Below are 25,135 nucleotides of genomic sequence, written 5' to 3'. Positions count from 1 at the left end.
ACATCATGTCTTCAATCCTCACCTCTGCCCACCTAGATACTACCCTGTTCCCTCTCATATACCATATTGTCCTCCGTCTAACCCACAACCCAGCCTACTCTCTATTTGCCTTCCCTGCAATATCTCCCAAACATGTGCCATCTCTACTAATCCCACCCACCCCTGAACCTCAACTGTCCCCTTCCCACCTCCCTCGCCTCACATCACCTTGCCTGCCTCCCCAGCTCATCCTCCTCTCCCACTTCCTCCGAGCACACCCTACCACCCCCCTCTCAAACAGACCACCTACCCCCCCACACCTCCTTAAGAATGTGTCTGTCATGGGCACTCTTCCCCACTAGCCCTATACTGCCTCCAGCATTCCTTTCTCTTATATTTGACCCCCGTTCAACCCCCAACCTGCACAACTCTCCCCATATGACCCCCTGTCTGGGATTCCACCTAAATGTGTGTATCCCCTGCATCCACTCCCTTCCCCCTCTACTCCTAATCCTCTCCATTCTCCAAGACCAACCCACCCTCACGCACCATACGTGCTCTCTTGCATCCTCATCAACACTAGATCTGTCCCCAAAAACAAACACATACTTTTCGAATGTATCTCCGAGGAAAACCCAGACATCCTTTTCATTATTGAAACCTGGTTAACTGATGATTTCAAAGCCATCCCACACAAGGCTTTTCTCTCTGGCTACTTAATGAGCGTGCACATTAGATCCAGAAGAGCTGGAGGATTAGCCATCCTCCACAAACAACACTATGAGAAACAATCCTTCAACAATGATTGCAAATCATTGCTATTAAAATTTCAACTCACACCCCTATCACTCACAGTTTTCCACTCCTTTACAGACCTCCTGGCAACAATGAAAACTCCTTTGGTGACTCCCTATCAGCCATCCTGATGCAGAACCCACCCCTCACCATGTTAGAGGACTTCAACGTATGGTTTGATGTTGCCTCTAACCCTATGACCTGTCCATTCATTGAAAACATAGAAGCCCTCAACAACTGATATCAAACCCCACTCACATATCAGGACACACCCATGACAATTTATTCAGTACTACCGACTTGCCTGCCTGTCCACTAAGTTGGACTGATCACTCTGCCATCTTTTTCTCTCTCATGACCTCCTCCCACATCTCACAAGCCCCATATTTACCTCCGCGGTTCCTCTTTGGAACACAGTCATCATGAACCCTTCCCTGGCCGATTCCCTTTTAGGTTGCCTCCCTATCCTCACTCTCCAAGAAGGACCACCTCTATCGACCTTTTAGACCGTTGGCTCCATAATGTCGGCATCCCTTTAACTGACGGGATCTGCGTCACAAAGATCCCAGAGATCATTCCCTAATACCAAGTAGTTCACTCTATCCCTCCAATCCCTCGACTGACTCCTCTCTACCACTTTCTGCACACCCTGTTCTCTATTCTTTCACTGCCATTTCCGACCCTGAATTTGTGAAACTACTATCCCAAAGCCACCCCTCTGGATCCCCTGGAGACCTGTGCCCCCTCTCCCAATCCCAAGACCATTCTATCCTCAAAATGTACAGGCAGCAATGCAAGATCAATATTTAACCATTCACGAACATCAAACATCTTTCCGGAAGCTTTCAACGCCTCTCATGTCAAGCACCTACTTAAAAAGCCCACCCTCAACTCCCTTCTTCCATCTAGCTGCCACCCAAATCTCAAACACCTGCCTCATGGCCAAACTCTTAGATCACACAGAATATGCCCAGCTCTGCCTCTACACAGAATCAAAGTACCTACTCGTAGCTGCCCAGTCTGGATTCAGACCACTCAGAGAGACAGAAATGTCCCTTGTCTTCATCTGGGATGATATGAAAAGAACAGCAGACTCAGAACGCTGTGCTGCACTTATCCTCCTTGACATTTCAGCTGCCTTTGGCACTATTAACACTATTAACCACTCCATCCTCACAGAAATTAGGGATTCCTCACTAAAATGGAGCTCTTCCTTTCTCTCCAAGCACTCACAAGCCATGCTCCTCCCTTCTCTGACCCACCGTATTTACAAAGGGTCCCACAGGGGCCTCTCGGACCCCACTCCTCTTCAATCTATACCTAAGAGCCCTCCCCACAATCATCCGCTCCCATGACCTAACCTGCTGCAACTATGCTGATGACACTGAGATAATTTTCAATATTCCCCTGACCCCGGTCTCCTCCTATCCGGACCTTCCCTCCTGCCTCTCTGAAATCAACCACTGGATGACAGCTTCCCACCTCCTCCTCAATCCCGGGGAAACTAAAATCCTGATCTCTGGTAAAACCTCACTCTTTCCCCAACCCACCCCCTGGCTAGCTAGGACCCCCAAACACAGCATCCAACCCACTAAAGAACCTGCCATGCATGCTGGACACATTTTGTAACATTATCTCAACACATAAACACTGCATCGAGTACCTGTAATTTACACCTCAGCAAGCTTGTGCGGCTTTGCCCAAGGATAAAGTCTCCCTGGACCGCTTTAACAGAGGCAGCCTCATAGTGATAAGCCCCTCTGTGATGTTGTGTGGTTAAGTCCATGCAATTATTGTATCTGTATGTGGCAATGGGGCATGTATTCTAATCCAGGGAAGATGCGTTACAGTGCTTTGTAGGTAAACGAGACAGAGTTTTCAGATCCGGAAATAAGGGTGCTGGTAGCAATGTATCAGCACCCTTTCCGGAGTGGCAAATTCTAAATCTGCTGCTAGGGGCCATGCAACTCCCGGCAGGCCCCTACATGCAGACTGCTCACTGAAACGCCGGCACCATTATTAACGGTGCCTGTGCTTCAGTGTCTGCATTCCCGAGAAGTCCAATCGTACGCCACGGGAATGGGGAGATACCGTTCCACCGCAACATGGAAATCCCGGTGGCACCGGGGTGCCGCTGGGATATCAGGCTGTGGAAACAGTGTTAAGGGGTTGGCAGCAACCCGGTTACTGCCGACCTCATAATAAGGCCAAATTGTCTCAGAGTAAATGTTGCTTTACTGCCATATAACAAAATGTTTAACCTCTGTAGGTCACCTCCTCTGTGCTTGGATCTCATAAAGCCTGAAAGAGAGTTGCCTTTTTGTCCCAAGATGGAGCAGGTAATCAGAGCACATTGAAGCTGCAATTTAGATTGTGGGTAGGAGTGCAGAAGTGACTGTGAAGGACATATGTGATGGTTTCTATAGTGTCGACCTAGCTGGAAGCAAGCAATATATCTACACGGATGGGAGGGCTTTTAAGAGCAATAGAGGTGGGTCAAGATGCATGAGTGGAATGGTTTCACGCTGGCCAGCATCACTGAAGAATCTCAGTCTCCGTGCAATGAGAGATTTGTAAAGTGAATGTTGTTCCATTGATGTGTTGCAGCAATTAAATGGCAGTGCGGTAACAGAGGAGTGCCAGAGCAGAAGTAATTGACTGACGGCACAACACAATTGACTTCCCTTGCAGTAAAATTTGCTGCACCAGCAGCTGTTGAAATTAGAAACTTTGTGACAACGAACATATTTTTGGTGCCATCACAGTAATAGGTGAATGAAAGCATAGCAACAATGAGCCTCATTCTAAGTTGGCTGGTTCGGTAAAAAAGTGCTCATATTCATGGATATCGACACTTTACCAGATCGGTCAACTTCGGGTGTGCCGGTGGGGCACCTGAGTTACCTCAAGCTAAATGTGGAGGTAAGGTAAGCACCCTACTGGGAAAAAAAGCCGTCATTACTGGTGTCGGTATAGTACTTCATGATTGGGGATTAACACCGACCCTCCAGCTTCCGTAATCCGGCAGCAATGCCTCTGGACGGGGTGCCAGAAATGGTAACAACATTAGTCACTATCCTGGCGGCTCTGCCGCCTGGATACCGGCAATGTTAGAATGAGGCCCAATGTACACTGTTGAACAAGCTGAGTGGCAGTAGAGTAACAGGTGACTGATATTGCTAGAACAGTTTTGTGTTCCCCCAGTGGCAGTTGTGTTTGTTAATAGTTGAGTTGGCAGTGTGCCAACTGGTGAGTGAGAAAGCAGTAGCAGCCGAGTTGCACTGGACTGGGTTGCAGGTGACCGTCGGGTACGAGAAGTGGAGTGGCAGTACTTTATTAGATGAACGGCATCAACAGTAGAAGTTGAGGCAATGCAGTGGCATTTGGCAGGCAGACCTGTGATAGCTCTGTAAGGTGCAGTATATATTCAGTTACAGTTTAAATGTGATAAGCTGCAACAGCTGAGGCCAGTGCCACAAGTGTGTGAAACTCAAGTGGATTTTCCTTTCATGTATGGATTGTTTGCAATACAGGGACCGAATGTAAGATTGGATGAGCAGGACCTAAAAGCTGCTCCTGGGAATCCAGCATGAACCTGTGACCAGGAGCTACCACGGTAGAACAAGGAGCTAGTAACAGAGTTCCGCAAATTTTGCTTCCACATGAGATGCAAAGATACCATTTTGTCCATTATGTATGCCCCTTTATATTTTAAACGTTGTACAGGTGTGTATGAATTTCCAATTACATATTATCCCAAATGCACAGAGTTAAATCCACATAGGTTTGTTTGTAAGGCATCAGTTGGCCTGGGGAGCTAAAAGTAGCTCCCGGTAGTGGTTGGTGTCGGGCTAATCAGGCTCTTCTATGCCCTAGCCAGGAACTAAATAGCCCCGGCCCATCCTCATTTTCGAACCCTGGATTAGAAGAGCAGCTCAGTGGCACTGCAATTGCAGTTGGTGTGTCCAGCCCAGTTCTGTAGGTCGGCGATCTAGCCCGAGCCAATACACCAGATCCAAGCAGGCAGGCTGACAAGAAAGTCAACCCACATACCCACAGGTCGGACCATGGGCCTGGTACTATGTTGGGGGTATAACATCTCTCTCTGTGAGACTCTAAACCTCTGAAGAGCCAACTCCTGCAATTTCCCCCCATTAAAAAAGATGGTGCCCGGTGGTCTGCAGGACCCTACAAAAAGTCAGAAAAGAAGATATGCAGACATTGTTCCCGTCCAAAAAAACTAGCCAAAATGTGTGTTTTTCAAATAGCTAACCAGATTTCTCCCCATACGAAAATTAATCGACCAGTTATGATTTCATAAACATCAATTCACCAATCTGTACCAGTAAATGGTCCAGTGAGTTGTGAATAGTTCCAGGTTAAACTAGATATCCTTAGAGAGATTTAGGCCAATTTTGGACAGATTTGAAAGAAACGGCTGGAAAAAAAGTGCACCAAACAAGTGAAGGCGTTGCTACGGGGTGGGGGGTGGGGAGGATGAGGGGGCTATAGCCCTAAGTCTTTTGGTTGTAGCCCCGGATAGAAGTTCAGGGGATACAACCAAAAGGCTATAGCTAGCCCCGAGTCCCGCCAGTCCCGGCATTAGCTTAGCCCCTGATCTTTTCCAGACCTAGCAACACCCCTGAAAAGTGCTATTTACCATCTTCCCTATAACATTTTCATCTCTTAATGAAATCTCATGGCACTTTCTGAAAAAAAAGTTTATATTGTTTTTGGAAAGTTTTGCAATGGTTTATCAGACAGAACAACAGTTAAAAGCATATCAAAAAATGTTCTTCCTATGGGGTGTCGCATTTAACCATTAATATTAGCTTCCTATCACGGACCCTTCAGCCATGTACCAGATTCTACCAACCCCTAGGAAGTGGCCACTTGTCATTGGAGGTCATTACGGGGTTGGAGGTAATGGAAGAAAAGGATTACTGGCATCGCATACCGCCAGGGCCATCTTAAGCACTTTTGGGGCCCTGGGCATGGACATCTTTGGGGTCCCCCTCCACCAAAGCAAAAGAATTAAGTATTCAAGAATATCTGGTGGCACCCTCCCCTCCACCGTGATCATAACCTATAGGTTGATATGCCTCGCAGCATTCAAAATAAGCATGTTTACTCCCTTTACCTTACCCTCTTCATTCTTGCTCTTATCAGAATGATAAACAAGTAGCATTTGAAGCCTGACATTAGCAATCTACGAAGATGTTACTTCTCTTCTAGTATAGCAACAGGAGACTTTTTATCAATAGCATCCGGGAAAGGTATGCAGCCTGTACTATTAATGCAGAACTGTAAGTAAAAGGTACATGTAACCCAGAATAGGCAGATAACTCACATTAGCTGCCTCAGAGAATGCAAAAGTGCTCAAGCATGGATAGAGTAAACCAATTGTAAGGAAGGAGAAAGCTACATATAGCATAGCATGGAAAGTGAATGCAGATTAGAAGCTACCAGGAAGGTGTCTCTCTCCAGACAGACTGAGATTAGAAGTGGGACATGGTTTTCAAATAGTATTTCCATTAGAGATCAAGGGAACAAGTGCCTATGGTGTGCAGTATATCAATGCTCACTATTATAGTGGAAGCAACCCTATAGCCAGTGAAACCATGAGGGAGGCTTTTATGAAGATCCTACCCTGAGAAGGAAATCACTCTGAAGGGCTGACAATTTTGAAAGGTTTAGGGACTGGCAATTCTGAGAGGTTAGACAATAAAAGATTAAATGAGATGCCCAGGATCACACATTGCTTAAGGGACGATAGCTGGGATTTGTGGCAACTATGCAATGTCTGCATTTGAACACCTTCTTTTCCAGCTCTTACCATTTACTAAATCTCATTTTATAAAACTGACCTGCAAATAAACAAATCACATTAAAAACCTGACAATTTTTAAACCCAAAATATTGCACAAGGGTGTTATGCAAAAGGGGAATGATTCTAGCTTCATTCCCTCCATCATCAATGGAAGTATATAAGTACCAGCATGCCAATCAATGGGATTTAACAAATTTAATCTAGGTATGTCTTTTGTACTTTTAAGCTTTAAATACTTCCAAAAGAATGGCTTGTGAAATTGTCATTCATAAACGTGCAGAAAAACCTTTCACTTTTATACAAAAAGTAAAACTTGTTTTGTGTCAAACGAGCAGACCTTAAAATATGCTTGCCCAAGGCCTACATCTGGTCCGCACTCTCCTGTCTACCAGCCCTTCCACTCAAATGGCCTACATAAGAAGACATACTAAGTAATGAGCTAAACGATTCCACCAGCATGCAAGAAGACAAACCTCACAAAAGACAGCACAGTAATGCAAGAGATATTATATGATTTGACCAGGATTACTGTATTGTCTGCTGGCAAAGCCAGGATACAAGCATGAACACTTTGGTTCCACAGTCTTGAATTTGGATACTTATTCACCTCTTGCACTAATAGTTTATGCTCATCTTTGGAGGGGATTGCCTAGGTTTTAGAACGCCTCATCTGAACAAACCAATATCTAGACCTCACCATACAAATGACATGTTAGTTTGTAAAGCAACCCCTAGCTGGTGCAGGAACATTGCTGATAATAGCACCTGTTATGCTGCAAAACCAAGTACATACGAAGGTTTGTTTATAAACTTCAGATATAGGAAAGGTTCAGCCAGCCTTGCTGAAATGTGCTCTTCCAATATTTCATATGAGCACATATCTCTGCAATGAGTGCTTACCACACTGAGCTAACTTCTGAACCATTGTGGCACTCAATTTATCAATATGGATTTCCACTTTGGCTATTGGACATGATCAACATCATTCCCACAGGTAGGAAAGAATGCTACAGAAGTTGTGCCTTACTGAACACACAAACTATGTATTCCACACTGAACACAGAAAGCATGACATGATTAATTGATCAAGGCAGAATGTACTTGTCAAAACAGACAGGCAATAGGTTTAGCGCCTCAGCAGCATGCCATAAAATATCCTGGCCTGTGCTATTTAAATCTGGTGAACAATAGAATCTTACTTTAGATCACACAGCCTTGTGGGGGCCCCCTCCAAGGTCGGGGCCCTGGGCGAGTGCCCCTTTTGCCCTCTCATAAAAACGTCTCTGCATACCGCTCCAGGCTATTCCTACGGAAGAACCCGGTATTAGAGGCGCCGCCTAATAACGGTGCCACTAATAGTGGCATAGGCACAGGCACGTGGCCCTTCAGGCCGGCAATACTGGGATGCCGCTAACAGGAGGACATCACAAGTCAGGCGGACATGCAAATACTGGCATCATGAAGGCGCTAATGCGGGATACCGGCATGTCGACAATACCGGCATCGCGAGGCACCAAACTGCCACAGGTGCACCCAACCAGCACAGGTGGAGGCAATGGAGTCTGGGCCAGCACAAAAGGAACACACCCACACCATTCCCCTTCCCACACCAAAATGATACCACTAGTAGTAGCAATACTGGGGCTGGAGGACATGTTTGCATTGCTACACCACCACTAACAACAACAACAGCAGGCACCACAGAGGAGACGTAGAAGGAGAAGGAGGGTGAGACATGTCCAGCATGCCCCACCAGTGCAGCTAGTGGTGCCACGCAGGCAGCCCCCAATCCTTCACATCAGAGCCAGTCCATTCAACCTAACCCCTGAGCAGATCCACACCCTGTACCGTCTGGACTGGGACACCATCTCCACCATTGTGGACATGATGCACGACGACATTGTCAGCCTCATTGAAATACGCACCGCCATCCACCCTCTACTGAAGTTAGTGTCGGTGCTCCACTTCCTTGCCACAGGCACCTACCAGCACACAGTGGGGCACATGCATGGCATATCACAACCCATCTTTTCTCGCATGCTGACCCAAGTGCTGGATGCCCTCCTAAAGCAAACAAGGGACTACATATCCCTTCCACTGACTCCCCAGGAGATTTTCGATACAAATGTTGGCTTCCATGCACTGGCCAGCATGCCAAATTGTATTGGTGCCCTCGACTGCACCCACGTGGAGTTGGTGGTCCCGCATGCCATGGAGTTGGCGCACCGCAATCGCAAGCAATACCACTCCATCAATGTGCAGATGGTATGTGACGCCAGCAAGATCATCGCACATTGTTGTGCCCGATAACTCATGACTCAATGGTCCTGCGGAACTCCATGCTACCACGCTACATGGAGCGACATGCAGGATGACGTGCCTGGCTGCTTGGTAAGTTGCATGACAGGCACATGGCAGTGAAATGGGGGATAGATGCACACACCACCATGGTGTAATTGTTGATGTGACAGCACGATGTGCACATCCCAAAACACTGTGCCCCAAAGCATCCTAAACTGAACATGACAACCAAATCCCATAGCAATGAAGTAAGCTGCCCACCTATTACAACATGCCAAACTTAAAACCACCCCACATCCCACAACACGTGCACCACCCATCATCGTACCTCACCCTCCGTAACACAATCCAGCAACATGCTGTGCATATACACTATGTAAATGTCTGCAGCAAATCACCACATGGGACAAGCATCTATGGGAGTGCACTGAACAAAACCATCAAGGGAATCCACTGCTTGTCACAGGGCTGCCACCACCACAGAAGTGCAGCATGTCACCATGGGAATAATCAGCGCTGAATGGCAAATAATGCAGAGAGTACTGCCAACGCTGCCAGTCAGAAAATCATACAGAACACTACACATTACATATGCAACACAAACACAGTGGTATGCATCCACAATGCATGAGCAACATCAAGGCAGTGTACACTGTGTATCATCTGCAACCCCCACCATAAGTCCATGGCACAAAACACATTGAGGGCATGAGAAATGTGTGCATACAACCAGGGACATGTGCATGTGACCATCAATTATCAGCAGGCATGTGTGACAAGTACAGCTGTCCATCACGAATATACCTTCAATTTCCTCTCATGCAAGTGTGGTCATCGAGCAGACCTTTGTGCTGTTGAAGGCATGGTTTTGCTGCCTCAGCCAGTCGGGTGGGGCACTCCTTTACAGGCATGAGAAGGTGGCCAAGATCATCATGTCATGTGTCATGCTGCACAACATGTGTATCCGACGGAACATGCACCCGCCCCCTGACATTGAACTGCAACCACCTGGTGATGATGAAGGGGATGAAGAAGATGTGGGCGCACATCATTGCAGGGCCGATGCACAGGAGGGACGTGCTGTGCGTCAGTCAGTGATTGCACAATATTTCTAACACACATGGGTGCAGAGGGTGACATTAATGTGGGACAGAGGGCACTGGGTGTGGGATTACATGTACACTATGCACTGTATATCAATAAATGACACATATGCAATAAGGAATGTCCACTCAAGATGTTTTTGTACACAACGGGTGTATTAAACTGTCCAATGGAATTAAGTGCTCAAACCCCCCACCTCACACACCCTCTCCCCCTCCACCTCCCCCACAACTCCCCCACACACCCTCTCCCCCTGCCCCTCACCCCACAACTCCCCCACACACCATCTCCCCATCCCACTCCCCCCACAACTCCCCCACACATGGTGTCCAAGCAAATGCTTCATGGGTCAGTGTCTTTTGCCTTAATCAGGCTGCTCCATCTACATCCTTCCACTTCCTGCACCTGGTGGTGGCATGTCCGATCTGTGCAAGGTGTGCGCTGACCTGCGTAGGGGGCTGGTTTGGGAGTAGCTGGATGAGGAAGGGGTGGCTGCTTGCTCCAGTATGGGGGCTGGACGCTCAGCCTCCAAGGAATCCGCGATGCGGGAGAGGACCTGCCTCAGTGCAGACACCTCGTTGCATATTCTTGTGGTGCTTGCCTCAATGGCCTGCCTCAGGGAAGCAGTGCTGTCGCACCCCTCCTGCCTTGCCTGGGCACCGTCTGCAACAAACTTCCTCACTAGGGCAGTGAGCTCCTCCTGGTGCTGTACTGCATGTCCTATCTGCTGCACCCCCACCTGTACACCAGTGGAGGCGGAGGGTGCATGTGTGACATCCCCAAATCCATGTGGCTCCTCTGTGGGACTCATGCTCCCTTGTACGTCGTCCCCTCCAGACTGCTCCGGTGTGGTGTCATGGTCGGAGTACACAGGTGTGACCTGGGGGGATGGTGCGTGACTGGGTGCTGCAGGGAGGTCCGAGGAGTCGTCCTCGATAGGATCACACACCTGCACCTGCGCATCATCGTCTGTCTGGGGTGCCGTAGCTACCGCCTCCCCAACAGAGCTGTTCTCTGCTGAATGTGCCCCATCGCCCACTGTTGCCTGTGCAGGTGACACAGGTTTTGTGGGGACTGTGGCAATGGGCCTTAGCGGCACCAGTGCCGTGGCATCCTGTGCTGGTGGCAACTTCTTTGCATGTTGTGGCTTGGCTGGGGCTTTCGATGTGGAAGGCCTGTTGCCTTCTTCCATGGCCCTCTTCCGGGGAGTTGTTGCCTGTGGGGGTGAGTTCCGGGCCTCGCTGTCAGGATCTAAGCCAGTGGGGACCCAAGAGAGGGACGGCATGAGTGATGGTTTGACAAGCATCATGCTTACATTGGTGTTATTGCTCTAGTACACATTAGAGGGGATTAGGCAGTGGAGTTTTGGTGATCACATTGCTTGCTATATGGGTGGAGCATGCAGGCATCTGTCAGGGTCACTCATGTTGGAGCTGGTGTATGCTATGTGACAGGCATTTCTGTTGTGGACTGCGTGCAGTGTGACTTATGCATTTTCATATTTGTGTGGTGTGTGTCAGGTATGGCATTGCCATGCTGCATGCATGTGCATGTGTCTGTGCTGCGGACGGCATCTAGGCAGGGATGTGTCAAATGTGTATGTATTGGGTCATGCATTGCCTCTTTGGATGGGAAAATTGGTGGACTATCATCATACTTTGCATTAAAGTGTTTTCTTAGGACACTCACCTCCATCCGCCGATGAGGTGGCGCCACGTTCCATCTCGCCGACACCTTCTTTGGCCTCGATGCCAATCATACTGGCGCAGATCTCCTCCCACTGGCTCAGCTTGATGGGTAAGCTAGGACCACCACCAGTAGCCATGAACTGTGGACAGGATGTTCCGGACTCTCAGGCGCAGGTTATCCCATCACTTGCAGACATCTTTGATCGTGCAAGGGGTGTTGCCTATGGCACTGCCATTTTGGGCAATAAGGTGCTGGATCTCTTTCTTCTTTATCTGTGCCTCCCTCTTGAGGCTGTTTGCAAAAACAACCTCTGCATTGTCTGCAAGTGTCTCTGCCAGCATAGTTAGTTCACCCTCATTGAAGGGCTCTTTGCTCTGCCGGGAAGCACCTTTTTTTTACTGCCTTGGGCATGATGCTGGTGCTGAGGGTAGATTTCTGTAGTCAGAAAAAGGATCCAGATCCTGTGTGGTGAGGATGGCAATGGATTGTGTTTTTAAAGATGGCCGCCGTGCTCTTTCCTGTTCCTGTGTGATGACGCTACTTCCGGTTCCTCTTATTAGCGATCACCGTTGATAGCGGTGCCCGCTAATGCCGTTTCCTTTGTTGCCGGAAGTGCTGTCTGCGGTTTCCACAATGCCGCTAAGGGCCATTTTTTGGACTTTAGCAGCATGCCGGTAATATCGTTACTGGCATGGCGCAAAGCTTGTGCACGCAAACTCGTAACAGCAAAATGTAAGTGGTCCACAGGCAGACCACTCAAAAATGTTCCCCCTGGTCACCAACTTGGCTGACTGTCCTCCATAGAGACTACCTTTTGCCCATTTTTGGGTCTATGAACCTGGGCACTGAGTGCCCACACTGCAGAACTGGACCATAAACAGCAAATGGGGTGACCCAAGTTTGATGTGTGGGACTGCAGATTTCACTGCGAGGGCCCAAATATACCTATTACATTTTTCCCACTTCTGGGCATATTAAAAAACTATCTTTAAAAACACTGCAATGATTTCAATCAAATTTGCTGAAACATTTTCTTTGAGGGACATATGTCTTCTACTCATGAAGGTTTGGCATGATCCTGGAAAACTATTCAAATCTTAATTGAGAACAAACCTATTCTCTATGTAAAATCGACATGCACCTTTGTCTAGAAAGTCACATACAACCATCCAAAATATTTCCGAAGGGGGACTATACATTTCTCTGGAAAGGTTTGTTTAGAATCATCAAAAGGTGTAACCACCCAAAAAACTACTTTGTTTTGGGATAAATGATTGATCATTAGAGGTCATGCTGATGCTCTGGATCTCTGCTTTATAATAACAAAACATGGTGGGGGCCACTTGTAGAAAGAAATGGGAATTACAGTGGGATTATGAGATTCAATAGGACGTCTGAGGGAAATTTCAATGCACAGGACTTGATGACTCAAAAAGTCTGTCCCTGCAGCTACATATACAGGGTGTGGAGTCTGGGGCTTTGGCTTTGCACCATGCACTGCAGCAAATGTAGCTGAAGATTGTTTCTTAAAAGACTCTTTAGGCATTATCACAAGGTTGATGGTATCCCAGCAGCAATTGCACCGGGATACCGCCAATGCAAAAAGCGTTACCGCTACTCGGTCGGGCTCTATTAGCGCCAGATCACGAGTACCAGTAAGGGGGTAAATCCCAATTCCCCATTGGTTCGAATGGACCCAGTGAGGCAGGGGGGTCCTATTAGCTAAGAGCTGGAGGTGAATGTGGCCATACTCGTGGTTGGGCCAACCCTTAACTGTGGCAGCAATAGCGTTACCACCACATTTCAGGGCCACTGCCCCACTTGTGATGAGGCCCTTTGTATTGTTTAAGTGAACTCCTACTGGATCTGTATATTTTGTGAAGATGATTTGTTTATTATAATTATTCATCACTAAGGTGTTATCCCCAATTCAACACCCTCTAATATACAGTCCCACCCCAACATTCTGGGACAAGAAACAGGCTGTATTAGGGATCCAAATTGTGCTTTATTGAAATCAAATCAATAGAAAGTTAATCCTTAAACTTTATCCTAGGGAAGCTACCACAATGAAATATCGACACCACTGAAAATAGATGATTGTGCTATGGAAATGCATACGCTGGCTGAGATGGAGAGAGCTATATATCAAAGAGAAAGGAAATTCTCGTTGTTTGAGAATATCTGGGGGAAGTTTTATCGTTGTACTAGACTCTACAAGTTTGTGAATGTAGACCTGGATGGGGGGAATGGAGGGCTTTGGTTTGGGATAGGGAGGGAGAGGTGTTATTGATTGTATTTAATGGTATTGTACATAATTCTTTCTGACCAGTTGATTGTATTGCTCTAACACTCAATGTAAATTAGTGATCTTTGAGTTATCTTGTATGTATCATGTATACATGAAAATAAATAATTCCAAAAAATATATATGTATCTGGTTGCCAGAGACAAGAATTGGCCTGTCTGTGTACATCACACTTAATATAATACACACATTCAAACACACATTCACTCACACCATAGATTCACTACTTATATGTCTGCATCGTCTCTGAATATGACAATCTAATTTCTAAGCAAAATAATATAATACACATATCCTTACACAGAGTGTATCTGCAAAATTTTATTTTATGTTATTGGTTTCAGAGAAATGTCACACAGAAAGATGCATCGGATATATTTATTTTCCACTAGCAATAGGCTCTCACATGCAAATACAGGGTGGTTGGTTTCTATCCTCTGCATTTAATCAAATACTAGATCTGATACACTGTGTTGTCAATTTAGAATACACAGAAAGTTAATTGGACTACTCTATGTATCCCCCAGTTTCAGACTTTCTAAAAGAACAATAACTAAGCCCTGCCACCCCACCAACCCCAAAACACCTAGACATATTTGGGTGCATTTAGTTAAGGATCCTCTCACTTCAACGCAAAATAATTGGTGAAACCTTAGTGTTTATTTGAAACTGCATCTTCTTGAGAGACATTTAAGTGACACAACTAAGATCCCTTTCATACCCAATCTGTCTTTTTAACCATCTATGTCATTTCACATGTTGCAAATTATCAAGCCTGGATATGTGGAAATGTGCACCATTCCACAGATTTGGTGTGAAGATCCCTGGGGTTATATTTGTTTGATTTTGGATTTTCAAAGAGCTGCAGTCTATCTGCACATATATGCAATATGTTCACATGTAAAACCATTCTGGTTTGATTTTAAAACCATGAGAAATCAAATTGCAGTTACCACTTACATGATCTAACATTCTATTTGGAATGTGCAGCCCCTAGTGTAAGTTACCCCCCCCCCCAGGCCACCACTCCTGGGACCTAGAAGAGAAGTGATTCTGGTGGGCCAATTATGTTGGAGAATTTTCATGCTCACTTTAGAATAATGCTTTAAGGAGCAGAGTCCCTCAAGTGTTTGCATTGGAATCCCCTATCAGCAGGCCTTTTCTGATTTATTTGTCTCTTTTAGGAAAGCAGAACTGCCTTATGTAAACCTGATTCAGACTCCATCATGGACACAGCCTTTTCCTCTCCAGATATTATCCAAGATCAGCAATCATCCACTTGGAGCACGGGTTCCCCTTCCTGGCAGCTTTCAACATCTCAACGTTCAATATGTCCCTATGTGTTTCTACTTTTATAATGGGATTTGTTCCCACACTATGTCATGATTTACTCCCACATTTTGATTAGTGAAGATTAGTGAAGTATTTTCATTGGCCTAAACACTCATAGAGAATATAACTCCCAATCCTCATAGATTGATCATATTTTTAAACATGTAAAATGGCAGGGACTGCACACTCTGGATGTCTTGAATTCAAAATTATTTTGGTTCATATCTTATTGTAGCAACCTATCACCTGAATGAAATATGGATTTTGGTATTCCCAGGATCCCTACAAATTCACGGATATCCCACAAGAATATGTTCTATTATTTGTGATGGAATTATTAATATTACTAATTTTATAATATTAATAAAAATAATTATGTTGAATTTGTACTCATTTTGTAGAGGTGACTCACACAATTTCAAATCACTTTTCCTTTTTTAAGTCATATGGTTACGGCATTGCATCAAAAATAGTGTTTTAGATCTGAAATGTCATTTTGAAAGACTAAGTTTGCATTTCTTTGTTTTTAAATTGTGGAGGTAGAAACATGAAGTTAATTATTGACCTGGATCAGCTGATAGCAACGTCTTTTGTTTGAAAAGACTTTCATGGCTCAATCTGTATATAGAACCTGTGGCTGACATGGGGGAAGACCACTTTGTATGCTTTGGGCTTCAGAACCCTACAAGAGTGCCCAAGTACGGTTACTGATGACCCCATTAGGGAACTGTGGGATTAACTCCAAATGTGCCAATACCATCAGCACTCTCAACAAATCCAATCAAAACTCTACCCTCTTTTGAGCACATCATCTGCCCAATTGAATCTGATATTCCAACAATAGCGGACCACAACTCATTGTGGATAAGTGTGGACAACGATCCATCAATCGCAAAGCAACAAGGAAATAAGGTAGCCTATGACGTTTTTACTAAACGTCCTCGTGCTAAAGGTAAGGCAAGGCACCGTATGACCAAACCTTACCAATCAAGTAACAAAACAGCGAAAGTCAACAACCTTTCATCTCACCCTCTTTCAATTGATTTAACCAAATCCACGAAAACTCCTTGTAAACAAACACAGGTGGTAGGACAATTGACTGAAAATCAACTTCCCAAAACACAAAGTGAAAACCCGTCCTGTCCTCCTATGAACCACTCACCACTGAACCAACTTGTAATTGCTCTGGATGACGATGTACTTGATTCTTACCATCAAGCAACTACACAAGGTCCCTGCGTGAATTCCATAAATGCAGTGGGCATCGTCCCTCAACCAGCTATTGCACTACAAGCACCTAACTCAAAAGAAATCTATACTGAGAATGATGCCCTTAAAGTAGTGGTCGATGCATATCTTTTACAACGCGCCAATAAAACAAATGTGGTGGTTCCTGTAAATGAGTCTGGTCCAAAAGCACCAATTGCAATCGCTCACGTTCCTAAAGCAAGTGAAATCCAGCCTAAAGTGAGCCAACAGGTGAACTTGGAACAATCGAGTCAAGTGTCCTCAATGAACATTCCGCAGGTAATACCTAAGGAAGGAAAGCAATCTCACACGACGAACGAACAAAAGGAGATCATAAAGACAGCTATTGAAACATACTTTGCGCAACATACCCTGGCGCCAAATCATAGCACTCAGTTAAGAAACACAGAATCAAGAGTTTCACACACAAATTGTAACGCTTTGACCAATGATTTTGCACTACGACAAAGGACTCCCACTTCTGTAAAAAACCCTCTGCACATAAACCAACACATGTCAGAGGGCCCTAATAATAAGCAACAGAAGCCAGATTCCAAAATAAAAAAGAGCTTTGCCAATTATCATACGCTAATATTGAAATGCTGAGCAGCCCCTCATCAACAGTATGATCTTTCAAGAGCAAGTGTTCTGAGCATTTTTAATGACATCCCTGAACTAGAAGATCTGACATCAGCAGACATTGACCAAGTGGAATTCATTTATGATGTTAATCTATCCATAGTCCGATTATGGATGAAATCTGGTCTAGTGCTGAATACGTTATGGCGAGCAAAGGTGATATTATTCAAAATGGGCTTCCTTCTGGCCCAAGATCCCAAAAGGAAGAACTACGAAACACTGTGTGAGACACAAAAGCCCAAAGACTGCTGCCTAACTGAATGTCAGTGCTCTTTCTGCACTTTGGACCAAAAAATGATTAATGAACAGCATATTAATGTCCAAGCATAACCATCATTGCAGCAAGGACCTTCCAAAAGCAATCAAGTTCTCTTACACTCATACGTTGGAATACGAGGGGTCATAGCCATTTGCAATGGGAACAAAACAGCAATCTCTCTGAGGCGGATATAGTAATCCTTCAGGAAACCTGGATGACCACTCTCCCTATATGGTACAATCATGACATAGCATTTAGCCCAGCAATATTTGCGCAGAAGGGTCGCCCTATGGCGGGTCGCTTAGTAGCTGTTAAATCTAGGTCAGCCATCAAATTACTCCAATGGGCTAGTCCAAACAGCTATATGCAACTTGTTAAAATTACACTTGACAACCATGTTTTGGCTGTAATTAATCTATATAGAAACCCTGCAGCAATATCAGATGGCCTTTTCTATAGAGACTTGTCCATGTTATTTGAACTGATTGCAAAAACAAATGGAATTACATCTATCATTCTAGCTGGAGATCTTAATCTCAATTGCATTAAAACAACTAGTGGGAAGAAAACCCAAGAAATAAATAAATGGAACAGCTACATGAACCATCGCGGTATGCGAATGGCCAATGGCTCCTTGCCTGGTGATATTCCATCTCATTTTACCTAGCAAAGAGGTGTATCAACTAGTACGATCGACTACATTTATTTATCAAATGCGCAATTCATGCAGTCAAGAAGCTTCAAAATAATAATGCAATCTGCAAGTGATCACCATATGTCAATGCTAACTTGGCCCCGGATTGGCCCTGATAATCAAAAAAAGCGCTCTTGGATGTCCTAAACTTTGTGTATAAATAACACTAAAACACGCTTTAAGTGGACTCCAAAGTCTTTCCTTGCATTCAACGAAACCTTGAGCGAGCAACTAAGATCATGTCAATCTCAATCTTATGTAGATGCTTTGTCAATGTATAAAAATCTTTATATTCCTTCCAGGAATAAACACAACCATGCATTTAACCAACATATGCAACGGCACAGAAAGTATACCGTAGAGAACTGCGAGTTACTAGCTATCTACCTTTGATTGAGAGGATCAAAGTTTGCAAGGTTATTAAATCTCGCTTCAGAACCTGGGCCAGATCCTACAAAGATAAATTGTTCCAACATGATGGTGAAGCTTTCCTAGTGGCTACATCAAATAAAAACTCGGCTCAAATTTGGCAATTGTTAAATGTAAATGCAACTTATAATCAATGCCATGCACAAGTAAACGGAGTCTCTGAAACCTAGTGGATTGCACATTTTACAGCTCTTTATGCGGGCAAGTCATTTGATTCATTTCATTACGAAATCCAACCTATATCATCGTGGAACCTGGAATGCTCGGAGACCATTATAGAAGAACTCATATTGAAATCATCTTCTTCACGGGCTGCTGGACCGGATGGAATCACCAACCAAATGCTAAAACAGCATCCTAAACATTGGGCAACCATAATTAATAATATGTTTCAACAAATTCTTTTCACAAAGAAAATCCCAGATACATGGCGTACTTCTCTTATAGTACCAATCTTTAAAAAGGGCGACCGTGGAACACCGTCAAACTATCGACCGATAGCTCTTTTGGATTCTCTGGGCAAAATCTTTAATCGGCTAGTCCTAAGGGATTTCAATAAATGGTCACAGTCATCCAATTCTCGTGATCGATATCAAACAGGCTTTGTTCCAGGTCTGGGGAGTTCAGTCAACCTAATGATACTTAATGCTTTAAAAGAACAAGCAAAAAATACAAATACATCATTGTTCTTTGCATTTATTGATTTAAACAAGAGTGAAATTAATTGAGAAACTGATTAAAGCCCAATGTCCCCAGGATCTGATTGACATCATCTTCATGTTGCACTCCTCAACTTCCATTCAGGTTCGTCTGACCTGTATGGGATTGCTGTCTGCTGTAATAGGAACTTCAAGAGGACTGAAGCAGGGTTGTATTCTGGCTTCTTCCCTGTTTAATTTTTTCATCCATGATGTTAGAGATATTTTCACCCACATTGCATCAGATTCGCCAAAGATAAACACAATTGCAATACAAGCATTATGGTATGCTGATGATCTTGTTCTTATCTCTAAGACCCCTACAGGACTGTAAAAGCTACTATCTGTTCTTACTGTTTACTTTGATGAAAACAATCTGTCAATGAATGTAAAAAAGTCACAAATTGTAGCATTTATCACTAATCCAACACACAGAAATAAATTTGTATGGAGGGTTAAAGACATGACCTTGGATGTTGTATCTCACTATAGATACCTGGGTTTACCATTTGAAGGCAATAACTCTGCCTCAGTGCACATACATACGTTGCAAGATAAGTTAACATCAGCCATATCCCAAACTAAAATAATAGTTTACAAATATGGCAAATTCACTGTTCACAAGGAGAGCAATTCGCTGACGGGACCATTGGTCAGCAATCACACTCTAGAACCTGTAAGACAAGATAGCTGCACCATGTGAGGACAGGGGGTGCAGGATTCACTTACTCCGACATGACTCAATAACGAGGAGTTTGGCAAAGGGAAGTCTGTTTAATGATACATACATCAAACAGGGAAACACATGGGAATCAGCTGTAGTGTGATCACCTGTTTCGCTCTGACTTCCTCGAACTTCAATTGAACAGAGATTCTTATAGGCAATGCTCGTCATCATGGACGTCTAACTTTACAAAACTCGACATGCAATATAATTGGTTAGGAAAGGTAACTTAAGTATAGGCGTTATATCTGTATATGATAATAGGGCATGCAGATTGGATAACTCTTATCGGGTGGGCGTCTACGCCCATCCCTCTACATCATGCATGATAGACGTCACTACAACTACGATGTCCTATTAGTTACAATATCTATACGACTCCAGATAACTTGGTCCATTGTGATTGGTCAGGTTACACCCTAGACATAAATCCCCATTTTAATTAGCAGAATGCAGAGTGGACACGTAAGGACCTGGTGTACCAAGTTTCACCCTGCCTCCCTTCCATCAATCAGTATCCTATGGCTATGTGTCAATTAGTTGGCTGGATATGGCCTCGAGACTGTAGCCTCTTATCGGGAAAAGTTATGGCATCCTCGGTTCTGGATGACATCAGGTGATGGTACTTCTTCGCGCCTGGTTGGTCACGTGTTAGTTTACCATGAATCTGCTTCAGTTTCCAGCTTTTAGTGCATTTAATTCTGTGTCGGCCTAGCCACCTGCATGGGCCCCCCTTATCTTGACCTTCATGAGGCAGGCTGGTATGCTCTGAAGTTGGAGTCTTGTAAGCTGATGCTCCACTCCCCTTCTCTGGGTGACCTTGATTTCCTAGGCATGAGACGCTCTTTGTTGAGTTTCGATTCGGCTCCTTCTCTTGCCTTTGGCTGGGTTTCGAAACTTGGCCTGTCAGGCCTCTGGCCGCCTGGGTACCTTTCTGCTTTTACAAAATGGAGTCGCACTTGTATAATGTGCCTTATTGAGGTAGATATACGGTTGGCGCCTGCTGCTCTATCTCCTACTAAGCATTGCAAGCAGTATCGATTTCTTAGCATCTTGCGTTTCAAGCCTATTTACACAAGTTCAACAGGACGGTTGCTTCCATCGTGTCTCGTAACACTGTTTCCTGGCATTGTAACATTGTCTCCTCTCTGTGCCTATTCCATTCAATTTCGTAGTTACTCGCACTGGCGTGTTATCTTTGATAGCTGCTCTTGTTCATTCTCAAATCTGTTCAGGCCCTTGTGTCATTTCCACTGGCCTTTCATTAAGGCTTTTGGGGTCTCTACGTGGACCGTATGTAGGTACTCCTCATTTCGTATCAGTGGCTGGTATGGCTGTCTGATAGGATATCGTGCTTGCCAGGGTTGTCTGGTTATGGGTGCTTCAACCGGTATGGATCTTCTGATTTATACTGGGCAGAGTCCCACTGCAGCTCTTTGTAGGTTCATTTGCTCTTCATACGTCACATACCTTGTCGAGTACGCTCCTGGAACCTCGAAATGAGGGGAAGGGGTGCAGCCCATGTCTGGGACCTCCTCTACATCACCATTAATCCAGCACTCCTCTTCTGGCAACAACAAGTTTCTCCTGTGTTGTTGTATGGGTTAGAATCAAGAGCTATAACTTTTACATAATTCTTGAATAACCTAGAAGCCATGTTCTGGAGACAGATTGTCAATGTACCACAATCCACCCCTGGTTCATGTTTGAGATATGAGTTGGGTCTCATATCCTTAAGTGCGAAATATCACTGGCAACTATGCGCCCTTCTGCGTAAATGTCTTGTAAACACCAATGAACTATCAATTCTTGCTGTACTAGCGTCCTATCTGTTTACATCAGACCATGTTTTCATCCAGAAATGGACTAGATATGTTTATCAAGTCCTAGCAATAGCATATGTCAACTTGGAAACACTTATAATGAATCCAGTGAGAGCTAAAAAGAAAATCTTCCTCCAAGATTGGATTTTAACACGTTCATTATGCTTGCAGTATAAGCACTTTAATAACAAAAGCTATGTTGACAAGAGAATGGAAGTTGTTGAACCTTATTTGACTAGAGCCCCCTCACCACAAATACGCATAGCAATTGTGAGAATGCTATTTAACTTATGGCTCACCCGAGATGTCTTGGCCCAATGGAAGCAAATTGGTGTGTCAGAGAATTTCTGTAGATTCGGCAATGATTTAGCACAAAAAGAAACCTTAGAGCACCTAATTGTAGAATGTACAGCTCTGATTTCCCTGAGAAACAAATTGTTTGAGAAACAAATCTGCCACAGTTGCAAATGTGCAGCCTGAATTTAGATGGGCTTTCCTTCTTAACTCTGCCAATATGAGCTTAAACATAGCCTTGGTGAATTGTCTTACTATGCTTCTCCTTGACGATGGAATTGGTTATTGTACGAATGGCAAGATCCTTTGATAGATTTCATGTTATTCATGTTACTTCATTTTATGTATATAGTCAAGGTTTATATCTGTAAATGATCTAGAATGTTTTCCTTTCTGTAACTTAGTATGAATGTAAATAGCCAAGGTTTAAGTCTATAAACAATTTAAAATGTTTTTTTTCTGTAACTTAGTATGAATATATGAAATGTATTTTTTTTTTTTAATTGAAAAAATCAGATAGATTTCTGCTAAATTTCAATTAAAAAAAGTGTGGGATTAATTTTGGAATGTGAGAAGGTAGGCCAAGTTGGGTAATCCAGAGAAATGCCCAATACATCCTGTAATTTGTAACATGAGACTATAGTGGTGATGGAGCCTTAGGGTGGTCATGTATACCAAAGGAAGGTCTTTATGCAGTTCAGATTGGGAAGTCTCCATAACTGCTTAGTAGGGCAAGGCATTTAGGACAAGAGTCTGTGCATTTGATAACACAATAGTTGAATGATATTGTGAGGCTAGTTGAATAGTTGAATAATAAAATGGACTGTGGATTGATAGAATGGGGCAATGTATTTCACAATTTGGGTCCATAGACAGAAAACCACCCTTCCCTCTTTGAATGCAAAGGGATAAAGATACCAGTTTTTTTCTCCTCAGATCTGAGTATCTTGTGCGCTACTAGAGAGACATCCTGTTAGCAAGATATGAGGGGGGGCTAGGCCAGGTACACATGTATTCATTAGGCAAAGAACTTTAACGTAAATTATTAGGTTCACTGTCAGCCAATGCCATGAGATTCGATAATTTAACACTGAGTTAAGCCTCGCAACCCTGAAGATCATTCTGAATGCCACATTTTTGGAAGCTTGTAGTCATTGAAGCTGATATTTAGGAATTCCTATTAAGATGGCATTTACATAATGCTCCTCTACTGGGACATCAGCAGGAGCCAGGTAAGCAAGGACTGGTCACAGTACTCGAAGGGTATAATACATAGATTGAACCATGGTGCTAATTTGGGAGTTACAGCCCAAATTGGACTCCCAGTAACAACCTAAATTCTTAACCTTGGCGGCATAAGTAGATGGTAGGTGAAACAGGTGGGGCGGTCGGTGTACTGGCCTGTTTATTAAGGATTTAGGACCTAACAGTATGATATCCGTTTTGTAGGATTGAGTTGAAGTCTTTTCAATGTCATCTATTGTGCAATCTCGGCTGTGCAGCTAGCAATATTATCTAATGATGCTGTAGAGTCTCTGATCAGATGATATAACACACTATCATCTATGTACGAACAGTAAAACAGATTGAACTTCAAAAGAATCTTTATCAGGGTTTGTATGTAGATATTAAAATGTGTCTCCTTGTGCATTCTTCTCTTGAGGTAGGCCTCAGAAGAAGAGTGGGCGAGGAGGCAGGAACAAGGCCATTGGAGCAGTCTCTGATAACAGAGGCAAGGGAGGTAGTAGAGCATATTACTCATGTTGGAGAAGTGGCGAATGCAGCAGGCACTCTGAAGATCAAGTGTGGGACAGCTCCCACCTTGGTGAGGGGCTGAGAAGAACACATGAATTACCCCTGGTAAAGTTCTTTTGACTGGATGGTCCTCCCATGTATTTATCCTCTTTGATATACTCAGATATCCTGCTTGCAGTTTTGGAAACTTTTCACAGCAGAGGGCACCGTGCATCAACGCCCACGTTGTGTACCTCAACGGCCTCCGTCCACTCTCAACTATGATGTTGGCGTTAGTATGAAAGACACACATTGCGGCCATTGCCATTGCATCAGTTCATGTATTTCCTCTTAGCACAACAGTCTCAAAAATGAGAAGAACATGTGCCTTAACAGAGAGAAAGGTGAAATCACAGATATCTCTCCTGACATTGGGGTACAATGGGATAGGCGATGAGAAATATGTGAGAGGAACATCGAGTCGAAAGAACATAACCAGGGGCAAGTCATTTGTTCTTCAAATGGACCATTTAGCCTACACAAAGCTGACCATCCTGTCTTAATTTAGAGAGCCTTCCAATATAAAGCTTATTACTCTCTTAGGATCCAGCTTGTGAAGTCTTTCCTCCTCTTTAGATGGATGAAGAGGAGGGTAGAAAGTGAGAAAAATGATTTGTTCTGCCAAATGAAATTCTGAATCTACCTGGGTAGAAAAGAACAGTGAACCCTCAGAAATACCTTGTCTTTATAAAATATTTAAAAGGGGGGTTAGATGACAATGTTTAAAGCTCGCTAACCCTCCAAGCATAGGAAATGGCTGTCAAAAACACTGTTTTTAAAGAAAGCATCCTAAGAGGAAAGGAATGGAGGGGCTCAATAGGAGCACAGATCGGGAAGCTCAAGACTAGATTGAGATCCCAGACTGGAACAATAAAGAAGACCGGTGGGAAGGTATTAGTCAAACCTTTCAGAAATTGGATTACTATAGGGACTTTGAATTTAGAAACCTGTTCTTGTCACCAATTAAAAATGGACAGCGCAGCCAGATAGCCTTAAGCCGATGAAACTTGAAGCCCCTGATAGGTCTGATGCAGAAGGAAGGATAACACACAATAGTGTGCCACAAGTGAATGGGTCAATTATTTTATATCTGCACCATCTGCAAAACATTTTCAATGCCAGCAGTATAGAGATTTTGTCGCTGGCCTTCTATCTGACAGCAACACCTTCATTGCGTCTTCTGGAAGGTCCCAAT

This window comes from Ambystoma mexicanum, chromosome 3q (assembly GCF_040938575.1).
Source record: "Ambystoma mexicanum isolate Mex_15411 chromosome 3q, UKY_AmexF1_1, whole genome shotgun sequence".
Taxonomy (NCBI): domain Eukaryota; kingdom Metazoa; phylum Chordata; class Amphibia; order Caudata; family Ambystomatidae; genus Ambystoma; species Ambystoma mexicanum.
The sequence above is the reverse complement of the archived record's forward strand: the minus strand, read 5'-3'. Positions refer to the sequence as shown.